This window comes from Diabrotica virgifera, chromosome 8 (genome assembly GCF_917563875.1).
Source record: "Diabrotica virgifera virgifera chromosome 8, PGI_DIABVI_V3a".
In the NCBI taxonomy this organism is placed as follows: domain Eukaryota; kingdom Metazoa; phylum Arthropoda; class Insecta; order Coleoptera; family Chrysomelidae; genus Diabrotica; species Diabrotica virgifera.
The window spans coordinates 929,341-956,849 of record NC_065450.1 but is presented as its reverse complement, the minus strand read 5'-3'; the positions used below and the strand labels follow the sequence as shown (position 1 = coordinate 956,849).

The 27,509-nt window shown below is 36.2% G+C and overlaps 1 protein-coding gene across 15 annotated transcripts in view; it reads left to right on the top strand.

Moving 5' to 3' along the window:
- Nucleotides 1-27,509, top strand: part of LOC114337883 (prominin-1) — a 940,102-nt gene that overhangs the window by 465,752 nt on the left and 446,841 nt on the right. The window lies entirely within an intron of this gene.

Here is a 27,509-nt window from a genome sequence, read left to right as displayed (position 1 = left end):
ATCTCGAAAACGGTTGAGTTTAGCGAGATGAATGTAGTATACATTTTTTAAGTAAAAATATTAAGAGAATAAAAAATTTGATTCAAAGTATGTATATACGGTGGGCAGGTAATAAAAGAAAAGAACATATTAAATGAACACAAAATTTTTGGTGCAGAATTTAGATTTCTTGTCCCAAAAAACCCCCGCCTACCAAATTTCGTGTTATTATCCCATGCCTGTTAGGAAATATTCAAGAATAAATAAAATAAAAGTTTAAATTTGACACACTGTATTTCGGTTGTTATCAACTTTTGTACTAAGGTAAGTTAGCTTAAATCGACCCTTTTTTAACCTCATGAATCTAAGGTTAAGCTATGACCCATTATTTACCAAACACCCTGTATAAACTAACAAAAAATGTTTAAAAAATATATAGGCTTGTTTGAATTTTTATTGACTCCACTAATAGCAATCAACATTTTCACACTATAGTTTTTACACAATAATATAATATAATTTACTAGCTGACCCATCGAACTACGCACCGCATATAATAATAATTATTAATAAAGGTTCTGTTCAAGTATTAGCCGGTTTATATGTATTTACTCTTTTATATTAAGACCAAATTAATTAAGTTCAATAAAAGTTCAAACAAAAGACGATTTTCTACTTTGTTATGTGTATTATAGTCCATATTTAATTGCAAAACCTCAGAATTGTAAAGGACGGCACCGATTTTGATGAAATTTTGAAAGTGAACTTAGCTTACCTCCCTCTTCAAAAGTTATATTATTAAAATGTGTGGTTTTGTTTCTAAAGCATGAAAACTACCCGTTGTGCACCAAAAATTAAAAACGCAGATTTATACTTATTTAGATCTTAAGTTTAAGTATTGTTACATTTCTGTAAATTATTTTTAAAGCACCTAAATTATTAGTCTTTTTGGTCAAGATACTTTTTCTAAGTCAAAATAGATCTCGATTCTCATTCTGACCTCCGTCAAGCAAACATCGTATCGATAGCATAGCTATAATTACGGTGATAATTAAAAACCAATTTTGATAAAGTTTAAAGTTTTTACCGCAAAAGTAAAACTTACTGTAGTGAATAAAAACAGTGATTTAATCAAGTTCATCCATATCAACGTTTGAATCTACAAAAGCTGTAAGTAAACAAAGTTTGTTTACATATATTTAAACAATTATTGTCGAAACTATTATTTGTCAACCTTGATAAGTTAAGATATTAAGTTCTTCAAGGGACAGGACCGTACTTGCCCAATACACATATTATAAATGTGGATTTTAAATAATGGATAACGAAAAACAAGGGGACTATGTCCCTAATTCCCATCTGAGTCTCTCCATACCACACCCAACCCAACAAAATTTCCAATCATATGCATCAATTACAACAAAAAATCAAACATCTTCAAAATTCCCTGATAAACAACAAGCCGTCTTATTTACTTCCATTGACGACGTAAAAATCGAAGACTATCTAATAGCCTTGGGCAGTATTGTAAATCCTAAAGATATCATTTTCGCTTCACGAATTTCACAAAATAGAGTATGCATTTATTTCTCCTCAAAAGAACTTGTTGATAACTTTTTAAAAAATTATGGTTCAATTAAAATCAACAATCAAATCCTCACTGCCCGCAAACTAATCACTCCAAGTCAGAGAATTGTTTTATCCAATGTGTGCCCTAGCATACCACATTCTATTTTAGAAGCCGAGCTTATAAAGCTAGGTCTAAATCTGTTATGTCCTATCAACTTTCTTAAAATAAATGCCTCTCGTCCAGAATTTAGTCATATTCTTAGTTTTCGCCGACAAACATATATTACTCCATTGGAAAATATTGCAACATTACCAGCTTCTTTTCTCATAAATTTTGACAATACATCATACAGAATTTTCCTAGCAACCGACAATCTCGAATGTTTCTCTTGTAAACAATCAGGTCACTTGGCCGCAGTATGCCCACTTCTACCACATAACGAGCCAACGTCATCAGATATTCTCACCCAATGCACAGAAGCCACCAACACTATAGGGTCTAATGATGAATCTCACCAAAACATTAGCACAACTCCAGTCAATCAAGATGTCAGTGTACATTCCAAAGAGCAAAACGAAGAGAATACTGAACCCACGAAAACATCTGAAACGATACCCCAAGAAACTTCAACGGTTTCCGTTAAACGACAAATGTCAGAATCCACACCGCCGCACGAAGACCTCGAAAAACAACCCACATTTCAAAAACCCAAAGCTAAGAAAATAAAACCGGACAAATCCATTCACGATGAAATGCAACCATTACAACGAATGTTTGAAGACAATAAAAACAATTTTACACTTAACTTTAACCAGACTTTAAATTTCTTCGAAGCAGCTCAACAAAATGCGAACATACTGGATTTTCTTAAAACATATACAGGCAATGTACCAGGTTTCCTTAATGATCTTGACGCTATATACCCTCTGACGTGGTACTAGGTCTGGTGGCTGAGCTATTGTGCCCTAAGTGCGGGATGTATAATAATATACCATTTTCACTTTATAAATATATTTGAACTTCACAGCGTTCGTTTAAACAATTAAACAACAGTATATATGTAAACAATAACTAAGGTATTATTGCTTCATCGTGACTAATCGATGGATCTGAATGTCTCGTCAATTCTTTGGTTCGTTTATATACAATAAATCATAAGGTCAATACCGGTCAATGCCGAAACATATTTACATTACTATAAACTATACTTATAATATTTTATTCAATGCTAAGGGTTAACGTACTATGTTACATCATCCCCTTTTAGAGAGGAGGGCTTATATCGTCAGATATAAGTCCTCAACTATATTATCACCCTAACTTAACAGAAATCCTATTTTTATCCAAAATATAGCAATAAAATATTTATATTATTCCTTATTCTAATAAATTGGTACCTATTTTATAACCAGATTAAATCTTATTTACAAATTAAATATATTTTAGTCTTTCTTTCACACTAATTCACTTCTTGTATGAATATAGCCTATTCTTATGAACTTCCTTTATTTTTCCCGGTTTTAACTCAATTTTGCAATTTACTTTACCTATCTCTGATATCCTATATGGACCGTTGTACAATGAATCGAATTTGGTGTTCTCTTCGTTTTTAATTAAGACTAAGTCACCTACTTTGAATTTCTGAGGTGATGCTACGATTTGGCTTTGCCCCTGCCTGTTTATTTTTTGTTGTATTAAAATTTTGCGGGCTCTGGTATGCGCAAACTGAAGTTTATACTTAAGCTCATTATAATATGCGTCTATATTGTAGCATGGTTGGATGTTAGAGGTGAGGTTCTCAGGTATATTTGCTGGCCTCCCATATACTAATTCAAAAGGTGTGTACCCATGGTATGAATTGGGGGTGGTGTTGTAACAGTATGTGAACATTCTACACCACTCATCCCAGTCATCCTTACCTTCGTTGATGAAACACCTGACGTACTCGTTAAGTGTGCGATGTAATTTTTCGCAGCTTCCTATCGATTGAGGGTGGTAAGCTACCGAGAAGTTATGTTGGATGTTGAGCATTTTCGTCAAACTCGACATTATTTCGTTTTTGTATTCCGTCCCTTGATCCGTCCTTATTTGTTTCATTAGCCCGTAGGTGGGTATGAAGTTTTCGAATATACCCCTAGCTATTGTATGCGCCTCCTTGTCCTGCACCGGGATACTTACTGCGTATTTCGTCAGTTCGCAGAGCATTGTTATGCAATACCGATTTCCTTCTCTGCTCCGTGGGAATGGGCCTACCGTGTCAATATACACTATATCCCATGGTTTCTCGGAAGTGTCCGTTACTACGAATTCCTCTGTATGGCCTTTCTTTGGTTTGTTTACTTGACATTTGTGGCAATTCTTGATATACAGTCTAACTTCGTTTTCCATATTTTTCCATTTAAAATTGGCTTTTAGTTTCTTTATTAGTCTATTATTCCCTACATGGCCTCCAAACATCGGGTGGTTATGATAGGTCTCTATTAATTGCTTTTTTTCTTTTTTCTCCGTTATTGTTCTAGGTACTTCGCAAATGCATATTTCTATATTTTTTAATACTTTATTTCCTTTCTCTATAAATTCTGTGATTGTGCAGTTTGTGAAAATAACGTCATTCGTATATATTTTTATTCTTTTGATTCCTCTAGCCTCCGCAAGCTTATTAAGCTTTCCCAACGCTTGACCTAAATCAAAGTTGGTAAAATTGGTAGGCAGTCTTTCGCAAACCCGTATCCTGTTTCTGATCCGTATGTTCATCTCGAGAGAAATACGGTTATCTACAAAAGACAGGATTGGTAGCTTATGTGCTTCTAAATTATTTAGTACCTTCCTTACAGCTTTTCCCTGACTGTGAGTGTTAATCTTTGCTTGATTCGGGACGGGCTTTCCGCACTCTACCTTAGACCCTGCATTTCTTTTTGCTTGGGCCCTTGTTATTGCCAAGATATGAGTATTATCAATATATAAGTCTTTCAGCTGATCCACGGATATTCTTGAAATACTATCCGCGTAGTTATTATTTCCTGTGATGTAGTGTATGTCAAAGTTGTATTCCTCCAAATCTAGCCTAATTCTTGTGAGTTTAGATGTAGGTTCTGTCATGGAGAACAGATGGGTCAATGGTTTGTGATCTGTTTTAATAATAAATTTCGGTGCCCCATATAGATAGCATTTAAAATGATTTATGCCCCAATGTATAGCTAGCAGTTCTTTCATAATTATAGGCTTATTGATTTCACTTTTCTTGAAGGCACGTGATGCATATGCTATGGGTAGATCTATACCATCATAGTTTTGACTCAGAATTGCTGAACATGCTGTATTAGATGCATCCGTTGTCAAAATAAATTGTTTGTTGAAGTCCGGATATTGAAGTATAGGAGGGTTTGTTAATGCCAGTTTTAGCTTCTGAAAAGAATTTTCGCACTCTGTCGACCATTCAAATTTCACTTTTTTCTTTGCCAAACTATTTAGCGGTATACAAATTTCTGCAAATTTCCTAATAAATCGTCTGTAATAATTACAAAAAGCTACAAATCTTTTTGCTTCATCAGCGTTTGTAGGGGTAGGATAATTCTCAATTACCGAATATTTTGCTTTATCTGGTCGTACGCCGTCTTGAGATAAATCATGCCCTAAGTAAGTAACCTCTTTTCGGAAGAATTGGCATTTTTCAGGATTTAGTTTTAGGTTGAATTTCCGGCATGTTTCGAATACCTTTCTTAAGTTAGTTAAGTGATGATTTTCTGATATGCCTATTACAACTATATCGTCCATATATAGGAATGCTTTTTCGGGTGTCAATCCTTAGAATGCTATCGACATCATTCTTGAAAAGCTATTTGGGCTTATGTTTAACCCAAACGGTAATCTTGTGTACTGAAATGATCCTTTCTCTGTACTGAAGGAGGTGTATTTTCTTGAGGCTTTTTCTAGTGGGATTTGGTGGAAACCTGACATTAGGTCCAGGACTGAAAACCACCTAGATCTTCCTAATTGATCTAGAATTGCATCTATGCGCGGTAACGGGAATTTATCTGTGACTAACTTCTTATTAAGTTGTCTAAAATCAATGCACAATCTCCACGCCTTGCTTCCGTCTATTGATTTTTTAGGTACTAAAACTACTGGACTGTTGTATTCCGATGTTGAAGGTTCTACGATACCTTGCTTTAGCATTTTGTTTACCTGCGCGTTGACTTCCGATGTTTGAAAATGTGGGGTACGAAAATTTTTAATATATACTGGGGTAGTATCCTTCACCCGTAGCTTCTGTTCGTAAAAATTATTATGTGTTAATATGTCGTCTTTTAATGCAAAGATGTCTGCAAAATCTTCACACAAGGCTACTAGTTTCTCTTTCGCATACTCAGGAACTTCTAGATTCAGTGATTCCTGCAATATTTTCTTCCTGTTTTCCATAACATTCTCCACCTTATATATGTTGAATAGGTTCAGCTCCAATGTTTTGATGTCATTTGTATTGATAATCGCACTCTCATAGTTTGTATTCAAAATTTTGATATATGGGTTTTTCCTTGAAATGATCGATCTTGCTATGAAAACTCCTTGTATAATTTCCTGTTGTTCTACGACTATATTCTCATTTATACCTTTAAATCCATTGATTAATCTGTAAATTTCGCATCTCGGTGGAATTGCTATGTTGTTCTGATTTGTGTTATCAAGAATATTAAGACTAATGTAATAATCATCGTCAGTTTTTACGTGTAGTTTCAGGTTGGAATAGTCTAACATACATTGATATTTGGTTATGAAGTCTCTCCCGATTATTCCATCTGTGGGTATCGGAAAGTCTTTCCTAACTACCTGGAAGCTATGAAGAAAAGTGTTTCCATTTATGTTTAGTAAAGTGTCTACTCTTCCTAACGTTTGTAATTCTCCTTGCGTAACTCCCTTTATTTTGACTATTGAGTTTCTTTGTATTGCTTGGCGTGGGAAATCATCCTCAATTTTTAATAAGGAAATATCTGCTCCTGTATCCAGTATAAATGTGTGTATTTTATTCGATATTTTTGTGTAAATATCTACAAAGTTAGAGAGTGTTAAGTCAAAGTTGTAAATATAATGGCTACTTTCTTTTGGGAGACGGTTGGGATTGACCCTAACCCTATTTCCATTCAAAACCCCAACTGCGTTTCCTCAGGCGAATTTTCGCTTGTACTCTCGCTTTCGCAAGTTCTAATATTGGCATTATTTGCTCTGTTAAAATTTGATCTACTGTTTCCCCTATTATAATATTCCTGATTTCTCCTATATCTTGGGTCTCCTCTATATCTAGTACCGTTGTTATTTCGCCATTCTCCTTGCTGTCTCTCATAATTGTTTCTATTCCAATTTCTGTCCTGACCTCTACTACTGTTTCCTCTAAAGTTGGTCTTATAGTTCAGCACTCTATTCTGCTGCTCATCTGACGTGTCTATTGACAAAAATTTTGTCAACGCCTCCTGTGGTGTGTCAAACTTCCCTGCTTCCATTATTATCCTTACCCTTTCCGAACTTGCATTTCGCGTCAATGTATTGACTGTTGCTTCTGCCGCGTATTTTCTAACCAGGTCTCCGGGCATTCCTTCCGCTATATACGCTGTTTTCAGTTGTTCTACCAATTCTTCTATTTCTGTAGCGTATGTTGTCGCGTCCCTATGGGCTTGTTTCTTCCTATTCAGCTTGGCTATTACCAATTTAGGACTATCTCCTTTTATATTTTTCTTTAATGTGTCTATAATTTTTCCGATGGAATCCTCTGTCGTGATTAGACTTCTCGCTTTTCCAATAAGCCTTGATTTTACCAGTGTTATTGCTGTATTTTCGTGCCCTTCTTGTATCGATTTTACGAATTCTAATGCATCCACGAATGCTTGCAACTTCCCGATTTCTCCATCGAATTCTCTGGGCAACACCCTACTCGCTGTAGTTAGAAAGTCGTTCATATTTAAGGCCATGTTTTCCTCAGTTTCGCTGTGGTCCTGTGCTTCCACTATATCTTTTCTTATATGTTGTGTAATCGTCTCGGGAACTATTATCCTTGAGTCTAGAGCTTGGAAAGTTCTGATAACCTTATCCCTGATTTTGCGGAAATAATTGCTACAAATAGTACGCTGAGCGTCGTTAAGGATTCCTTCGTTTTTGCTTACCAGTGCAATGAACTCGTTATATTTATGTAGTGATTAGGTTGCTGATTATGTCCAATCGTACTTCTATATTTTTGGGTATTGCTTTTTTCAATGCTCTTTTACTCTGTTTATCACTTTCTTTTAACAGGCTATCTAATTTATTTTCAAAAGTTTCCCAATTAGCCGACATTTAAAGTAAATCTAATCATTGCTCATTATATTAAAAAAATATTATGTTATATTAAGTTAAATCATTAGTAAAATGTCATGTCAATGAATATTAAAGAATATTATATTTTAGAATCCCTATAAAATAATGTCAATACCTTAAACTCGGTCCATCATGATAATAAAAATTTGAAAATAATAATAAAAGTTCGATAAAGGAAGTATAAAAATAGGATAAATTCTTACCTTGTCTCTTTACACCTGGATTGCTTCTTTGGATTGTCCTCTTAAAGTTTCTCCCCTGTGTCGACTTTGGTTCGTTTCTCTATTGGATTGGTTTTACTTCCCATTTCTAGTTTATAACAACTATTTTCTGCGTACTTTCCTTCGGGTCCAAAAGGCTGGAGCTTAGCATGCTTTTCCAATTAGGCAGATGATCGCCATGACGTGGTACTAGGTCTGGTGGCTGAGCTATTGTGCCCTAAGTGCGGGATGTATAATAATATACCATTTTCACTTTATAAATATATTTGAACTTCACAGCGTTCGTTTAAACAATTAAACAACAGTATATATGTAAACAATAACTAAGGTATTATTGCTTCATCGTGACTAATCGATGGATCTGAATGTCTCGTCAATTCTTTGGTTCGTTTATATACAATAAATCATAAGGTCAATACCGGTCAATGCCGAAACATATTTACATTACTATAAACTATACTTATAATATTTTATTCAATGCTAAGGGTTAACGTACTATGTTACACCTCAATGCTCAAAAAAGTTAAAAACAAAAATCACAAACATTAAAAAGAAATTACACCATCAAATTTATCAACCCGATAAACCGACACCAATGGACAACGAACTCTCATCTTCACAAGAATCCTTAAATACTTAACATTCACATCTATAATACAATGGAACCTTAACGGGTACCATACCCGTTGCGAAATGTTACAAAAGCTAATTGCTCAACAAAAACCGTCAGTTATTTGCCTCCAAGAAACTCATTTCAAAGATTCTTACCATGCTAGGTTAAAAGGTTTTAAATGCTTTTACAAAAACAGGACTAATAGAGATAAAGCAAGTGGTGGAGTAGCAATCTATATCAACCAAATTTACGAAGCAGAACCAATACATTTAAATACATCTTTAGAAGCCGTTGCAGTCACTATTAATAGTGATATAAAAATCTCAATATGCAACATTTATATCCCACCAAGTGAAAATTTTTCAACGGCCGTAATTGAGGAACTACTTCAGCAGATCCCATCTCCCCGTATACTCTTAGGAGATTTTAATAGTCACAGTCCGTACTGGGGGTCCAAATTTCGATCATCAGAAGGGAAAACACTAGAACAATTACTTGACAGTAAGAACCTAAACATCTTGAATACAGGGTAACCCACAAGATTCAATATACAAACAGGAGAACATTCAGTTATCGACCTGAGCATGTGCGATCCTATCCTACAAACATCTTTAAATTGGGAAGTCCACCCCTACTTGTACGGTAGTGATCACTTTCCTCTTATTATAACCCGTCCTTTCCAAACTGCATCAACAACCCCTCTCTCAAAATGGAAATTAAACCAGGCCAATTGGACACTCTTCTCAGATGAAGTAGACCAAAAACTGTCATACCTTCCTGACCCCAATACCTCAGATATAGCTTCAACTTATTTACAGTTTTCCGAGATACTATTGGAAGCAGGGTACAAAGCAGTGGGGAAAACCAAAACTCTAAAAACTCACACACCAGTACCGTGGTGGAATAATGAGTGTGACGAAGCGATCAAAAAATACAAACGGGCTTTTAACAAATTCAGACGATGCCCAACTACACAAAATCAAATAGAATATAAAAAACTAAGAGCTGAATCGCGGTATAAGATTAAGCAAACCAAAAAACAAAACTGGAAATCTTTTGTGGCATCCATCAATAACTCCACCCCCCTTTCTACATTTTGGGGAAAAATTCGTCAACTATCTGGGAAACAGCAAAACGCTCAAATTAGTTTTTTAAAACATGATGACAAATTAATTACCTCAACTGAAGAAATCACAGAAACGTTTGCTGATCTTTACGAACAAAATTCCAGCACCAGCAACTACTCTCCGAGATTTCTTCAATACAAATTTAGAAATGAAATGGAGCTAATCGTCACAGAGAACACGGATGACTACATGAACTCTCCAATTTCACCAGAAGAACTGGACGATGCATTGTTCGGCATGAAAAACTCTTCTCCAGGATCGGACGATATACCAATAATTTTTCTCCAAAAACTAAATACAAACGCTAGATCATACCTCCTTAATGTTTTAAATCAAATGTGGATACAACACTACTTTCCAAAATCTTGGTCAGAATCATATATTATACCAATCCCCAAACCTCAAAAACCTAAAACAGATCCCCAATCCTATAGACCAATATCCCTAACCTCATCAACTTGTAAGCTACTGGAAAAGGTTATAAACCGGCGCCTTTCGTGGTTCTTAGAAAACAAAAAACTGCTAATCCCGGAGAAGAATGGCTTTCGTCAAAATAGATCAACCACCGATAACCTAGTTGATCTTGAATCCGAAGTTCACGAAGCACTCATTAACAAACAACACTGCCTAGCTATTTTCTGCGATATAACAAAAGCCTACGATTGCACATGGAGATATGGTATAATAAAAAAGCTTCACTCCTGGGGTATTAATGGACAATTTCTAAAATTTATTCAAAATTTTCTTCAACTCAGAACATTTAAGGTAAGAGTAAATGGAACACTCTCATCAACTCGAATCCAGGAAAACGGAATCCCTCAGGGCTCGGTGTTGAGTGTAACTTTATTTCTTGTTGCAATCAACGATATTTTGGAACAATGTCAACAACCAGTTAAAGGAAGACTGTATGCCGACGACCTAGTTCTCCTACTAAGAGGAACAAATATAGAATCCACCCAAAGAATCCTTCAAAGCACATTAAATAATCTACAGAAATGGTCCGATAAAACAGGACTCAACTTCTCTAGCGAAAAAACAAAATGCCTACTTTTCTCAAAAAAGCGAAAAGAGGATAATCCAGTTTTAACGTTGAATGGTAAGAATCTTATCTTTGTAAAAGAAATAAAATTTCTCGGTCTTACATTTGACAAAACATTGGTTTGGAAAAATCACATTAAAAATTTGAAAGGTACTTGCCAACAAAGTATTAATATTTTGAAGACACTATCGAGCATCTCCTGGGGCAGCGATACGTCAACTCTTCTACGAATTTTTTCATCCTTAGTTCGATCAAAAATTGACTACGGCTCAGTGGTATATAACTCAGCTAAGAAATATGTTCTTAAAGAGCTAGATGTCATTCAAAACACGGGATTGCGAGTCGCTTTGGGCGCTTTTCGAACAAGTCCCATACTAAGTATATGTAGCGAGTCAGGGCAATCCCCCCTAGAATTTATACGAGATTTTTTGAGTTTGTCGTTTGCTTGTAAAGTTCTATCCTCTCCAGATAACCCAGTTTACCATAATGTACATACAAATCGTTTTAATCAGTACTTCTCATCTCACCCTCAATGCGATCCGCCTTTCTATGAACGAATCAACCGATTACTGCAAAAATATCATATAACATTCCCGACCATATACCATCCTACCGAAAACCCTCCTCCTCCATGGACTGTAAATAAACCACGAATTATTACTGATCTATCAAGATTTAATAAACATGAATCTCATCCAACCATAATATTAAATCATTTCAAAGAGATTATGGATAGATTTAGCAACTACCAACAGATATACACAGATGCATCAAAAACAGCGGACGGAGTGGGAGCAGCCATTTTCTCCAATACCCATAATGCTAAATTTAAGCTGCATAACAACTGGACTATTTCCAATGCAGAGCTGTATGCAATTCTTGAAGCTTTAAAATTCATTAACAAATCGAACCAGAGAAATTACACAATCATAACGGACTCAATGAACGCCCTTTGTGACATTCAAAACATATATTCCTGCAACCCTATTCATAAAGACATTTATCAAGAACTTCAGCATGCTGCAAAGGGAAACAAACATGTGGTATTAATCTGGGTTCCATCCCATATTGGAGTACACGGTAACGAGGTTGTGGACCGCCTAGCTCACGAAGCAGCAACAAGTGATCAAGTTCATCTAAATAAAATTGTGCCAAGTGATGTGAAATTGTGTCTTAAAAACGTAGTTAGTTGTGCGTGGCAAAACAAGTGGTCGCAGTGTTCCGAAAAACTAAAACAAATTAAAGGCAACGCTATAAAAAACAGGCCTTTTCTTTACCTAGGGAAAAACAAGTTATCTTCACTCGGCTCCGACTTGGTCACACCCGTCATACACATCTCTACAAAATAACTAGAGTCAATCCTCCATTCTGCCAGCAGTGTCAAACAAACGTAACAGTTAAACATATATTATCCGACTGTCAAAAATACCAGCAAACGAGAAGTAAACTTAACCTTCCCAGAGACATATCGGAGCTTCTTGGAGACGATAAAAATATCAATAATATTATCCAGTTTTTAACGGATATAGGAATAAAAGACATTTAATTGTACCACAAATTTTCCAGATTTCCTTTTTGTTAGTTCATATGTATGCACTTAATATTGTAATCACTGTTTATTTTTAATAATGTATTTCCAATTGTTGTCGTTTATAACCCCAGTGGTTCGGACGACATTAAATAAAAATAAAAAAAAAAAAAATAGATCTCACGAAACTGTCACAATACATCTAGTTGTCAAAATACTTTCGTAGATATAAAAAACGACTTGCAAAACAGCATCTATCTTAGCATATCCTCTAGAAGGTGACAAAGGACACCGCACACATCTTATGAAAAAAAAAATAATGTCACTCAAATTCAATAAAATTTACATGAATATATTCGTCTCGAATTGATAGAAGTACATTTTATCTAACAATTAAACACTGAAATCTTCTGTTTGCAAGATTTTCCACAAAATTTATGACAAATTTTGTACTGTTACTACAGCTCTTTTGGCAGAGCTCCTTTCCCAAGGGATACTGTCTTTATTGTAAATAGAGATCATTTGAAATTGGCCATTAAAATAATGATTGTGATCTAGAAGGTGAAGTGGACACGTGTTCACTTCATTGAATGTGTTTTTGTATTATTGAAAGCCTGTATATTATGTATATTGTGCTATACGTGTGTTAAAGTGTTTACCAGTTTGACCGATCTAAGTTTTTGATCAGTAACCACATGTAAATTTGTATCGTATACCACTGTGTAAGTGCTGTTTCTATATATATAGCGGGGGTCCTATAGCTCTGGCTGCTTCCCGCACTACAATCTTCAATTTTATCTATCCTGCCAATCCTCTTCTTCTATTTCTCTTTTTCGCACGGCATCCATTATTCACTGTTTCCAAGATTTACGGGGTCTGTCTCGTCTTCGTCTAGTTGTTGGAGTATAGTCTAAGATCTTTCTTGGCCATCTTTTATTGTTCATGCGTTTTACGTGTCCATACCAAATCAGTTGCCGGAATTCAATTCTGTTGTCAATGATACTCTTGACCTTTGCTCGTTATTTAACTATTTCGTTTCTTATGTGGTCTAATCGAGAGATTCGGTACGATCTTCGTAGAAAGTCCATTTCTACTGCTTTAAGTTTGTCTCTGTTTCTTTTTGTTATCTGCCAACATTTTGCGCCATATGTTGTGATTGGTTCTACTATACTGTGATAGAGATTTATTTTGGTTGTAATCCTGATATTTTTTGACCATAATATAGAATTTAATTTTTGGATAGCTGTTCGTCCTTGAATTGAGGCTCTCAGAGCAACAGTGGACTAAGCCAGGTCCCACAATTTTACCAAAACGCTTTTATTACATTAAAGTTATGCATTACTTAATAATTTTCAGATGCAGAGTGGCTCAAGCAACCAATGCTTGAGCCACTCTACATCTGAAAATACTTAAATAAGGGATAACTTTAATGTAATAAAAGCGTTTTGGTAAAATTGTGGGATGTGGCTTAGGCCAATGTTGCTCTAAGTGCCTCAATTATTATTTTATAGATATCCTTTTCTGTGCTACCATCTTCGCCAATCATAGTTCCTAAATATTTATATTCTTTACGGCTGTTGATAATACCGTCTTCAACTGGAATATTTTCTGGTTTTCCTCCAACCACAAGATGTTCCGTTTTATTTATGTTTATTTTTAATCCCCATTTAGTGTATTCTTCGATTAGCATTCTTGTCATGAATGTTATGTCTTCTGCATCATTTGCCACTAGCACTTGGTCATCTGCAAATAGCAAAGTATATAGGCAGCCCTCTCCAATTTCTATTCCCATTCTCGAGCAGTTTTTCATCCATAGGCTTGATGGATGTAAATTTTGAACAGCGTAGGAGAGAGGCAACATCCCTGTCTTAGACTTTTAGATGTTTTAAAGGGTTTTGATAAATTGTCTCCTATTTTTATTATACTAACCGAATTTTTGTATATGTTATCAAGAGCTTTTACATACGTGTTATCTAAACCAGATTCTTGGAGCACTTTAAACATCCTGTTCATTGGCACACTGTCGTAAGCCTTTTCCAAATCTACAAACATTAGATGAGTTGTCAAATTTCTTTCCATTCTCTTTTCTACCAATTGCTGTAATACAAAGGTATTGTCCAAACAGGATCGTCCGGCGCGAAATCCGCTTTGTTCTTCGATTTCTGGGAAAAACTTCTCGATTCTTATTTTTAAAACTCTACCATACAGCTTACCTACAGAACTGGTTGCACTAATACCCCTATAATTGCTACATGTCCTTTTACATCCCTCTTATATAATGAGCTTATAAAAGCCATTTCCCAATCTTTCGGAATAGTATCTCCCTTTATAAGACATTTATTGAAAATATCTGTAATTTTCTCTATTGGCAAATTTGAGCCATATTTTACCAGTTCTATAGGTTTTCCTCCAGGTCCCGCTGCTTTTCATTTTTCATGTGTTTCATAGCTTTCTTTACTTCTTCTTTAGTAATCATTTCTATATTTGTAGTTATTTCTTCTTGATCAGACTCAGTGTTTCCTATATATTCCGGTCTATCCTCTTTTAGTAACATTTTATAATGCTCTTCCCATTGTTTCATTTTAATTAACTGTACGTTAGTATGATACTTTTCGTCCGTTCTTAAATTTTTAATGGTTTGACAAGCTTCAGATACTTTCGATCCTCCCATATATCTATCCAATTCAGCGCATTTCATTTTCCACATTTCGTTTTTTATTTCTGCCACTTTCCTTCTCACTTCTCTGTTTAACCGGGCATATATCTTTCTATCTTCACCGTCTTGTGAAACTAACCATATCTGGTAAGCTTTCTTTTGGTTTTCTATCAAGGATTCTAGATCTTTTGACCACCATTCTGGGTATTCTCTTTTTATGTTTTCCTTTTTTCCTAGCGCTTCTTCTGCTGCCCCATGAATAGCTTTCTTTACCTCCTCGTATTATTTACGATATATTTAGTTGCTGTTTGTGCTGAAAGCTGGTGCTTTTTTATGTAGCTTTTAAACCACTAGAACTATTTCATATTTCCCTGTTGCAGTGGTTTATAAATTTGAATCAATGAATTTTAAAAATACTGAAGGACAAATTTATCGGTTGATACAAAGACCCCAACGCACAAGGGCGGATCCAGGAAGGGGGCCATGGGGGCCATGGCCCCCTCTGAGAATTTAGAATAATATAAATTTAAATATTTGCTGTTCAAATGTTTTTAACCTCAAACACATATATACGTACAAAACATGGGATAAATGAGTTTTCTGGACTAGAATTGAAAAAAAGAAGTAACGGAGAAGCTTCAAGAATGACTTTTGGGTTTTTTTATAAATCAAAATGTTGATATTTTACAGAGTGCCAAACGTTAGAACGATCTTGACAGCCATCAAAATCGTATAAATTTTTTATATTCTATACACACAAAGAATAAAAAGAAGTGAAGCGTTACTTGGGTCACTAGCATTTAGAACAAAGGAGTTGGTTGGTATTTTCGCACATTCAAAAGGAATTGTTTTACAAATATTGCGTTTCATTGTTCTAATGAAAAATATGGTCACAATAACGGGATGACAGCCCAAAGCCTTGTCACTAAACCTTTAACATCTTTCGCCAAACTCATGAGCAAAGACGGAGTCATATAAACCCATGAAAAACATTATACCACAAGGAGTGCGTTCAGGTTGAGCTGGATTTTCTAAAAAGTTATCGCAACCCTCAAAAGTCAGTTATTAACCAGATAGACTCTCACAGGTCTAAACAGAAACAAAAAATAAAGAAAGACTACGACCAATAGTAGGGTCTATAGTGTTCTTAGGTCGACAAAATATTCCTCTAAGAGACCATCGTGATGATGGCCTTATGCTTCTGGACGAAGATGCTGGACCTAGGAATGAGGGGAATTGCTGTGGTACTAAGGCAAAACCGGATATGTCAAAAATTATCGATTTTTCGTTTTTAATGCCAATATGTACATTGAGCGATGAAGAATGTGATGACAAAACCATACATGGCTAAACGCATCCATGTAACCAGTAGATAATAAAATTGCTTCCAATATGTCCACTATTACAACAATACCGCGAATTTTTAAACTCATCTGCTGCAAAATCACGTTTTTTAACATATCGGGTTTTGCCTTAGCACCACAGTGTTAAGGTTTAAAATCGCATCAGGTGATAAGACTCTTAAATAACACCTCTCCACAGCATCTTCCTGAGCAACATGCATTAGTAGCAGCAGTCAAAATCAATTAATAACATGTTGTGGTGAAGGAATAATTAAACAAATAATATTTAACGAAACGACTGACGTATCCCACGTGGAACAGCTTTCTCTAAATTTGGGATACATACACAATAACAACATTCGTGAAGACTTTGTCAAATTCATTGACGCTTATGAGAACCTAAAAATAATTAGTGAAAATCAAGAAAGAGGGAAGGAACAAGGCCTGGCAGGAGAAGCATTGGAAATAATAGTATTAAAATTGTTAAAAGAACTGCACTTGGATACGAAGAAATGTGTAGGAATCGGTAATATGGCAGGAATGGTGAGTTTTAAGGCACTTCTCAAAGTGTGTGAAAAGTGACTTAAAACTCACCATTGTAACCCTAATTTTTAAAAATTACCCCCAGTACTTCTGTTACTCCTTCCCAAAAAAAGTTTATGGCCCCTCCCGAAAATCGGTCCTGGATCCGCCCTTGCCAACGCAACAGTATAACTTATAACGTAACAGGCGTAGTACATCTCCATAACCATGCCACTATTCCTACTTAGAATCACAATGCCAGTACTGTTAAAGTCTTGAAGAAAAATAGAATGTAACCGAAAAAATCTTCAGGTAACCTTCAAAATGTCTTTAGGTAACCACAGTTAAACAAAAAGAAGATAATGATCATACAAGATAGTTATTTAAAAATCATATTAGAATGGCTTAAAAATGAAGTAGTACTTATTTGACAGGAAATAACTAAATACACTGGAACTATTAAGGCGTACTGGTAAAACTGAAGTCTCTGTATCTTTCCAATGGTAGGTATATTATATCGAAAGTGGAAAGTGGTACTGCAACAAAATGATATATCAAAAGTATGTGCAATAACACAATAACAGCCTTTCTTGAGAACAAACTGTCGATTACATTAATTATTGATTATATTATGTCTTTTAACCACTTAATTTATCTAGCAATCTGTTATTTTCCATATTTTGCAGCAAACTCAAAATAGGAATAATCTTTATTTAAGCCTTGTAGTTACAAAGCGGATGAATATTCTGGAATAAATCCTGCCACTATTCTTGGTAATCCCTGAAATTAGTTATTCTTGGGGAAACTTGGATTTTTCTATTTATCTCATAAGAACCTTTCGACAAACAACAAATGAGTGCAGCTGAATTTTAGAGACAACTTCCAGAAATATTTCAGCGCATAAACCCATAAAAATGTAAATAAGGAGATTGACAGTCACATACGGGATTGGTTTATCTTTGTATTTTGTTTTCTATCCCCTACAAAATCGAAACCAGAGAAATTAGAAAAAATGCGTTTTTCGCGACACTCTTCGATATAGGTATATAACTACTGCTTTTGATAAATTTGGTGACAACAATATGTAATAATATCACAAAAAAAAATTCATGTAACTGGCTGTATACCATAAATAACAAAAAATAAAATCTTATGTATCTTGTAGTTAGGTATATTTAAAATCCCTCCTCCTCCCCATCTTCCTCTATATTTACTCCTTCGTAAGGATGTAGTGGCTTCATGTAAGTCGTTTGACTATTTCTGTCCAATTCTCTCTCTCCTGCGCGTGTTGTTTTGCTTCGGAGAATGAGTAACCAGTCATGTCCTTTATTTGGTCCGACCATCGTAAGGGTAAGAACAGAACAAGTGGGTCGCGGTGGAGGTGGCGGTGGAGGTCGCGGTCGATGTCGATATCCATGTAAAACAAACACATTGTAGTGAATGGAAGAGAACAGAGTAGGTAAGTCGCTTTGGAGGTTTAGCGCGATGCCATTCAGGAGGTTTAAATTTACGCTTTTGAAAATAAAATGAGTTTGTTTTACATGGATGTCTACTGAGTGTCCTTCAAGGATGCTTTCCTGTGATTGGTCCATTGAAAGTCAATTTGTCATTACCTGCGCTATCTGAGTTGATACTTTTTATATAATCCCTTTTTTGTATTCAGTTTGTTTTTGAATTTCTAAAGTAATTAAATACAGTAAATTTTTGAAATATGAAGGAGGATTTGATTATCTACAGCTGACATTTCATCATTATCATCACTTGACTGACACAACATCGCAAAAGCACAGTCTTTTTGTCATTCAAATTTCATTAAACTACTTCACTTGATAGTGGTTCTAGCTCGACTGACAGCGCAGGTGACCTCCTTGCTATGTGCTGTCGACATCGACCGCGACTTAACTAGTAGCATCCACCGCCGGAATGAGACGTTTCGATGCCGCCGGTTCATCGCCAGCCGTTTCGATGCCGCCGGTTCATCGCCAGTCCATTTCATCGCCGTCATATCTCGCATTTCCTAGAATTCCTAATTAATACTAAAAATAACTAATAATTGTAACTGTCGAAAATTCGGAAATATATCAGATAGCGATTAATTGACTGGCGATGAATCGGCCGGCATCGGCATCGAACTGGCGGCATCGAAACGGCGGCGATGAAACGTCCTAGACCCTCCACCGCGACCTACACCTTCACCTCGACCCACTTGTTCTGTCCTTACCCTAGAGACCTTCATCTGGAAGTTCTGCCTTCTACGTTGCCTTCAACTATCATTCGTACCATGCCTTCTTTAGTTCTAGATATATTTTCATAATATCTCAGTATATTTTGGTTGATAGTTGTGCTGAGTCTAGTTTTTATATTAAGTTCGGCTAAAATTGAATTATTTGTGCGATGTGCGGTCCATGGTATGCGCAATATTCTCCGGTAGACCCATACGTTTTGAATCGGCTTTTTTGATGGCTCAAGTCTCTGAAGCGTAGTTGGCGATAGGAAATATTAACGCACGAACAAGGCGTAATTTTGTGTTTTTTGTAACGTTAGTATTCTTCCATGTTTTTGTGAGTTTGGCTGTTGCCGATCTGGCCATTATGATACGTCTACGCATCCTCCACTGTTAGTAATAATGGAGCCTAAGTAATTAAATTGTCTGACCACTTCGTAACCTGCCAAGTTTCTTATCTCCGGTTGGTTTTTTAAATCCCTATAAAGAGTTATACCAGAACATAACGTTTTCGGAATCAATATTCCATCATCAGTGTTGTCACAGGTCACATTACATGTAAACTCCACAATTTTAAAACAACTTAAGGGTTTTTAAACTATTTAAGGTCTGTTGTCTGCATAGTTTGTTTAACAAATTAAATGTATTTTGAACAAAAAGAAAATATAACCTTTGGTATATTTTGGTAGATGTAAATTACCGATTAAATGATATTTACCTATATCATATTCTTTTTGAAAGTGTTTTTACTATAAACGTAAAATAAATGAATGGGTAATAATGGGTAATTTACCTACACTGCCCTTTAGAAAACCCTCTTTGGTCATTTAAAAAAAAAGTGTCTTAACAATAACACTCAAATATTTTGAAATAATATAGTTCACAGCAAGTGTCTACAAATTATAATGATATGACGTCACGATCAGTGAGGACGCGTTTTTGGCTGGCTGCTGTAATTTAAATTTTCTCTTGATTTTAAGCATCTTTAGGGGCCAAAAAACAACTGTTTTTATCTTTGATATTATATTTTTTAAATTATATTTTAATTTGAGTTCCCTATTTGAATAAATATTCAAAAAAATGTGACTGGCTATTTAGTTTTTTCCTTTACAGTTTTATGTCATTTTAGACTCTCTAATGGAAATCTATAAAAACGCGCAGATAAATAACATTATCATGGAAACTCCATATACACCACAGCGTAGAAAACTAATGTATTTCAGGATTAATATATCAAGTTAGATAATAAACGCAATAAAAATGGAGCTTCTTTACACTCCAATTTTACGAGAAAGAAAAATGTCAACAAGTACATTAGTTACGAGTGTTTCCCTAGTAAAGAGGTTACTAGAGCAGAAGAATATTACATAAAAGTCCAAACATCGCACAATACAAGACAAATGGCACATATTCTCATATTTTCCGTCGTTTCTCAGATACTGGAATATTTTTATAAATATTTTGAGAGTGGATTTTAACAAGCAATTATTGTAAAATATGTGGTTTTATACTAACTTAACTAAAAACCTAAATCTTCGTAAGTAAGAAAGATATAAAAGAATCAGTTTCGAAACTTTGATCAACCAATACAAAAGAAAAAAATTTGTTTCATTTATTATGCAATTAGTCTTTACATGAACCATATTAGTTATTTTTCTATTCTCATACTATAATATATCAATTATGATGTCACTACCTGTATCATAATGAACTTCATTATGATACAGATTTTCATTAAGATACAGATTTTTAATCAATATAATCACGATATGGCATTCGCGATAAAGATGGTACACGCGCAGTGACCAACGGCGAGTCAAATACACACTTTTTTCAGTTCTCAGTATGTAAACAAACCGTCAAACTGACGAACTACTGAATTTATTTCTGTTACAAAATTAATAAATTTGAATATATTTTTTGTTATGAATGATCATAGAAAAAATAGTGTATACAACTTGCATTTAATCATTATGAAGTTCGTACTCTATAAGAAACTCGCCGCATACGCCTCGTTTCGTAACCCTCATACTGGCTTCATATTGACCATCATTAAGTGCTCGTTGCATAATATACTATTATGAAACAGTTCGTGAAGTATGCTTTTCCGAACGCACGCGATATTTAGAGCACGAGCGACAGCTGAGCGAGTGCTATACATCGCGTAAGTTCGAAAAAAGTACCTACTTCACGCACAGTTTCATACAATATTTTCTCTACGATAAACAAATAAAAAACTGTAACTCTTCGTCACTGGAATTCATATCTATTCTACAATTTTTAGAACTTTGACATTTAAAAATTCAAACATTTTTCAAACCACAAAATTGTCAAAATTTTTGTTGTAATTTATTGCTCAAATGTCATCACCATGGAAACGCGAGTTAAAGACATTTGTTTTTAACGACAGAGATAGCTATACAGTGCATGTCTATTCTTAATTGAGATATACTTTCCAGTTTACCTCACCTTTGCAGTGTACGTCAACTTAACAAGAACAGTTAGGTTATGTAGAGATATTGGTGGTGGACATAAATATGCAGCTTATTGTTTTATTTTATTTACATATTATTGTTTTGTTAATTCTTTTATTTTTTATTAAAGTTCTGTGTTAAAGCTTTTGACTGAATTTTTATGCTTTATAATGTTAATCAAAATTAATTGATACACCAATGATATAAATTCAGATTAAAACAAGACATATGTAAGTAATTTTTGCACGGCTAGCTTCGATCCCAATAACTGTGGATGGCTCGTTATGAAATGAAAGTGTGCGAAAAAGTAAACCCCATTTAAAGTACATTGTTACTTCCAGAGATATGTCAACAATAGATCTGGCTAGTCATATGCCACTCAATGCATCGGGGTGTAACGCCGATATCAAGTACGGTGGTCTAGCTATCTTTGTCTGTCGTGTGAGTGTGAGCGTATCTACTAAGAGGTGGGAGTAATGAAACGACAGAGACACAGAGGCGGCAGACATCATATACTAGAGAGAGAAAGCTAAACGCCGGTAGAGAGAGATAGATAGACCACTGACCCGAACTGTTCCGCGTAACGCTATTTTTCGGACTAGTCTAATCTATTGTTATTATATCTAAGGTTACTTCACGCACTGCTATCTATAATGACACTTTTCACAAACTAAAAACTTATGCATAATATGAGATAGAGTAGATACACATATTTGTTAGTTTACATATTGGCTCAAAAGCCAAGTTACGCTAGCCGAGGCGTTTTGGTAGATATGTTGGATTATATTAGTAAAGCGATGGTCTTTTCGGCATTCTGTCAATCTTCTTCTAGTGCCGACTCCACTAATCAAGGTTAGCTATAACCGTTGCAAATCGTTTCTATATTCTGCTTTTCTTAAAAGTGTCTGTGTGTGTTTAACGCGATCCAGCCGCAAATGTTTTTCAGCCAGAATATCTTGGTTTACTTGTTACATTCCAAATTTAAAGTAGGAAGTCCCACCTCTATTTTCAATAATTTAAACAATTCTTGACATGTTAAATCGGTTGCCTAATTTAGTTATAATTGACATTATAATCAAGGTGGCGAAAAATGAAATATTAGTAGTTTTTAAATAGGGGTAATGCCTATCAAATTTTTCTGAATATAAGGGAAAATGTCCATTTTTGTGAAGAAACTAATTTAGATCGTTCTTCCTAGAGATATCTTGGAATATTTAGGATCACAAAATTTAAATGTTTGAATTTCGGTATTATTCGGTGACCTCCGTGTGTCCAGTGTGTCAGACGTTCGGGAACATAACGGAGAAGAACGTGATTTTGGGTTTGACGGTTGCACCTGAAAGTTAGTGCTAGTTTAAAAAGGGCATTCTGTTTTTTTTTGCTGCTGTTCCATGTGGGATCTGGTCTAGTACAACCTGTGTGGATATTCAAGGGGGATTTGCCGCCTTCGTGGAAGGATTTTTGGAAATATCCACAACTTCGTTAAAAGCGGATTTAGCGTGCACGTGCCTATTCCAAAGTCGCATTTAAATCAAGAAATTAGCCTTTAATCACGAGTCCAATTTGGAATATTTTAAACCCCTAACCTGGCTAAAAAGGGTGAGTGTTAGAACATTTCGTTTTTTTAATTAATGAAAAAGTTGTAGTTATTTTTTATCCCATCTCTTGAAGAAAGCTATTCATATTTTCATAAGTTGCTATACATTTAAAGTTGTTGCAAAGTTTTTTTTAATTTTACAAGTTTTTATCTTAATTATCGTCAAAAGGCAGATAAACAATCTATTAAAATCTATATCTTTATTTCCAAATAATTATTTTAAACACGTATGGTAATTAGTGTTTTCTTTCTTTAGGGTTCTTCTTCTTGTTTCTGTCTGGCTGTAAGTTTCAACTTGTCCAACATTGTCATACAAGTTTATGTACATCGGTACATCGCATTTTTGGAGTTCTTATCTACCTAATTAAGTCGCAGTGGATTTACGAATGGTACTCTTGGAGTTTGGAGTGGAGACACACTGTACTATAACGAGGAAGCCACGCGAGCATATCACTGCCATCACGGCTAACCTGGTTAGCCAAGTCTACGACCACTCCACAGTGGTACATGGTCATGGCAGCAATGTCAAACTGACCTTCCATTTCAACCACTAAGCGCACCCCTTATGGATTTCACCCTAGGCACAGTCAACTGTCAGGGTCTCTTCAAAAAGAGACCCCTCATCAAGAATATCCTGTCGAAGCATAACATCCAGATCCTCGCACTCACAGATACTCTATCAAAAAGCGATCCACACTTCGCAGGATATTCGACCATTCATCGAAACCGCTGTCAGGTTTCACGTGGGAATGGTATTCTCGTCTAACACGGAATACCACACAGCGCACATACATTCAAACCAAATTTTCGTCCACCTGATGTGGACTTCCTGGCAATTGACGTACATATTCCCAACAACGAAACCCTAACGATAGTCTCTTACTACAAACACCCAGATCAACCACTCATCAGGCATTTGCTAGAGTATTTTTCAATGCTCGGCAAGGCCGTGCTGATGGGAGATCTAAATTGTAGGCACACTCAGTTTGGTGATCACCGACAAAACCCCAAAGGCATCCGCCTCACGGATTTACTACTAGACCTTCCAATCACAGGAATCACCAACACTGAATTTACGTTCCTGGACGCCAATGGGGCATCTATTGTCGACCACATCCTATTTACGAATAACATTTTGGATTGGTTCCAGGATAGGTGCCACATTAGCGACTCACGTCAGACCACGTACCCTTTCTTGTCAATACCGACATAATAATTCCGAAACAACCCAACCCTCCAAAATCTATAAGAGACTATCATCACGCTAACTGGACTGAATTCCAAAACTTCATCACACAAAATCTTCCTATGTTAGGCGAACTCGACACTAATAATAGTATCGACACAAGTGCATCCCAAATTGAGAGCCTTATTACCGAGGCTATCACTCACGCAATCCCACTCAAACAAATAACTTATACATCTCCGGCACTTCCACAATACATCATAGCCAAAATCCAACAAAAAAGGCGTCTTCTACGCCAATGAAAGGCCAACAGAAGTCCGTTAATCAGAACAGAATACAACCGAATCTGTGCCAGGATAAAGAGAGAGATATCCGACCTAACGGCTCGCCGGTGGGAGGATACTACCTCAAAACTAGACTACAGGGACGGAAGTCAATTCTGGAACAAATTCAAAGTCCTAACGAAACAAAAACAATCTCAACCATCCCATCTGTTGGTCAACAATCATATTGTCAATTCCCCAGACGGGAAAGCCGAAGCATTCAGAAACTCGCTTCAAAACAATTTTCAAACACCTGACAACACAAACTTTGATCGCTTATTTAAACTCCACACAGAATACATAGTAAATGTTACTCTCAACTACCACGTTCCAGTCTATGATCCAATCATGGACCCCCTCACAAACAGGGAAACGGAGAGCTTTTGCCAACAAGGTAAAAACAGCGCTCCCGGACCTGATGGCATCAACCGAAGGTGCCTCAAGAAACTTCCTGAGAGTATCATCCCTCTTCTCACTAAAATATTCAATGCATGTCTCAAAAACAGCTACTTCCCTACTCCTTGGAAAGTGGCTAACACTATCATGCTTTTGAAAAAAGGCAAACCCCGAACCGACGTGGAATCCTATAGACCTATCTCTTTAATAAACACTCTGGGAAAAGTTCTTAAGCTAACCCTAAAAGAAAGGCTCAATAACTTTCTCGAAGCCCACAACATCATTCCAAAATATCAATATGGATTCCAATCCGGTAAATTTACTAAACATGCATTAATCGATTTCACAACTAAAGTTACTCAAACCATCAACAATGGTTTATTCGCTATAGCCACCTTCCTAGATGTGCAGAAAGCTTTCGACCATGTCTGGCACGACGGACTTGTTCGGAAGCTTATGGACATCGGGCTACCATTACAATTTACCAAAATTGTACACTCATACCTTCACAATCGAATTGTCAGAGTAAAAGTAAGCGATCACAAGTCTACCCCATTCACTCCACAAGCTGGTGTCCCCCAAGGTTCAGTCCTAGCACCACTGTTGTACATCATCTACAACAGTGACCTCTCTAATCAAAATATTTCAGGTACTCGTCTGTTTCTGTACGCTGACGACACGGCTCTGCTCGTAAAAACCTCGCGATATAACCCACCACTTATTCATAGAAGAGCACAGACTCTGTTGAACGTGGTCGAAGAATGGTGCAATAAGTGGAGAGTCACACTAAACGCGAATAAAACAACAACCATTGTGTTTCGCGCTCCCTCTGTGTCACACAAAATCATCAGAAATGATCACGACCAATACCCACTGAGTTTGACGGGAGAAAGGCTCTTGCTCAGCCCGACTACTAACTACTTGGGAGTCCTGTTCACCAAGACTCAACTGGGACGCAGACCTAAAGGCAACTTTAGATAGGGTAAGGAATAGAGCCAGACTCCTTAATCCTCTCGCTGGGGCAATTGGCAAGACACACAGAAAGACTCTCATACACACTTATAAAACCTATATTCGACCCGTCATCGAATACAAATCAGGCCTTTACTGCCTATTCAATCGTATTCAAAATCGCGCGTTGTTGCGAGCGGAACGTAAAATCATGCGTGCAGTGAACTACAAGCACTGGAGATATCCCAGCAACGAAATCCATAACATTTCAAACGTTTCCAAAATCACTGAGAGGATACTCTCACTGAACAGGAACTTCACAACAAAAGTTATCAACGGTCCCCAATCCGACACCCAAAACACTCTAAAACGTTCCTGTTCTTCTTCTGGCCACGTACGCAGTCGAAAGTCCAAAACGGAAAAAACTGCATCCACCGTCCATTCTAATGCAAACATGAATTGACGATCTTCCGGCTGCCCCGCTAGCCTTCCGCACCCTCTACGTCTAATCCTGATCCTTACCCCGAACAGGGAGAAGTTGGTTTTTTGCGGTTTCCCAACTTCATTGCACAATTATACCTGTCCGTTCCAAGAAAATAGCCGCAACTATTTTCTACACTCGAACTCACACTGTCCACGCCGCGCTCAAAAGCCACCTCTTGACCGCCGACGAGGGACGCAGGTTCGCCTGTCGTTGTACAATGGCTTCTAGAGGGGTGGTCGAGGACAAAGCACGGACAGTACACACATATGTCTATGGAACCAACATCAACTCCATCATGCTTTCTTCTTTGTTTCTGATAGCCTTCTGGACCACCACCGTCCGGCATAACCCAGGAACACCAGGACCACCACACTTTCCCCTGTGGTTTTTCGGACTGTTTGCTTTTGCGACCATTGTTTGCTTGTTGTTCGACTACAAATCACATTCACCACAAACCCTGAAGAGGACGAATTCCTAAACGGGGACACTCAATGTTAGCATTTCTACAAAGCACAAAAAATCTTTACACGCAAATCTATACATTGATGATAGTGAAGTATATATTTGATTGAATATTCGAGGTATGGATCGATAAATTAATTCTCGACGGAAAATTTAAGCGCCGCGCCGTCTGATTTGTTTATGGGATACAATAGTTTTTTTTTAAGATTATTTGCGGTTTGTTTTTATTTTGATATTTACAAATACTATACACAGTTTTTAAAGATTATTTGCGGTTTAGTTTATTCGTTTAATATTTACACATACCTAGTATAACTTTGTAAACTGCGTCTAAGGGGGGTAAATATTTGAAATAGATTTATTTTTTATATTATTGTCTGCGCACGCACTTGAGCTCTCGTGGTGTCCTATTTGGGTTAATTATTTTTTTGTTGGTATTGAACCACACACCTCTTAGCGTCCGGTAATTTTG